Below are 585 nucleotides of genomic sequence, written 5' to 3'. Positions count from 1 at the left end.
CTCCTTCTCACTTTGGACTGCTGATTAATTTTAATGCTTGGCTGATCAGGTTCAAACATTTTCACCTCCAGCTTCTCTTGGTAACTTTGCTTTAAGGGACTCCACTTAATTTCTTGCGCCATTTCTTCCTCTCACACTCAAATCATCTCCAACTTCCATGTCGCAAGTAAAATCAGCCCCACAATGACTGTGACGTCAGTACCTGTCAGCTCTGGGTGTAGGAGAGCTGTACCCGAGGTCTCCTATCCCTTTACATTCCAGTAGAGCAACTGTGCATGTACAACTTTTAACAAGAGTAAAGATTTCTGTGGCCCAGTGCAGAAATACATCACCAATTCGTCGGCGAATGAAACAGCTTTACTACTCATTTAAGATTAAATATTTACTGTATCTTGCACATCCAAAAAAAATATATAAGTATATTTTGAAATATTTAGATTTTATAATAACATTTCTATTTGTTTGTTACACTGCATGAAAAGTGAGATTTTCGTCCCCGTAAACCCCCGTAAACTCCCGCAGATCTGCCTGATTTTCGTCAGTTTCCGACAATTTGCAACCCGACAAACGCGGACAAGCACAGGT

The sequence above is a fragment of the Cyprinodon variegatus genome, unplaced genomic scaffold (genome assembly GCF_000732505.1).
Source record: "Cyprinodon variegatus isolate N-32 unplaced genomic scaffold, C_variegatus-1.0 Scaffold719, whole genome shotgun sequence".
In the NCBI taxonomy this organism is placed as follows: domain Eukaryota; kingdom Metazoa; phylum Chordata; class Actinopteri; order Cyprinodontiformes; family Cyprinodontidae; genus Cyprinodon; species Cyprinodon variegatus.
The sequence above is the reverse complement of the archived record's forward strand: the minus strand, read 5'-3'. Positions refer to the sequence as shown.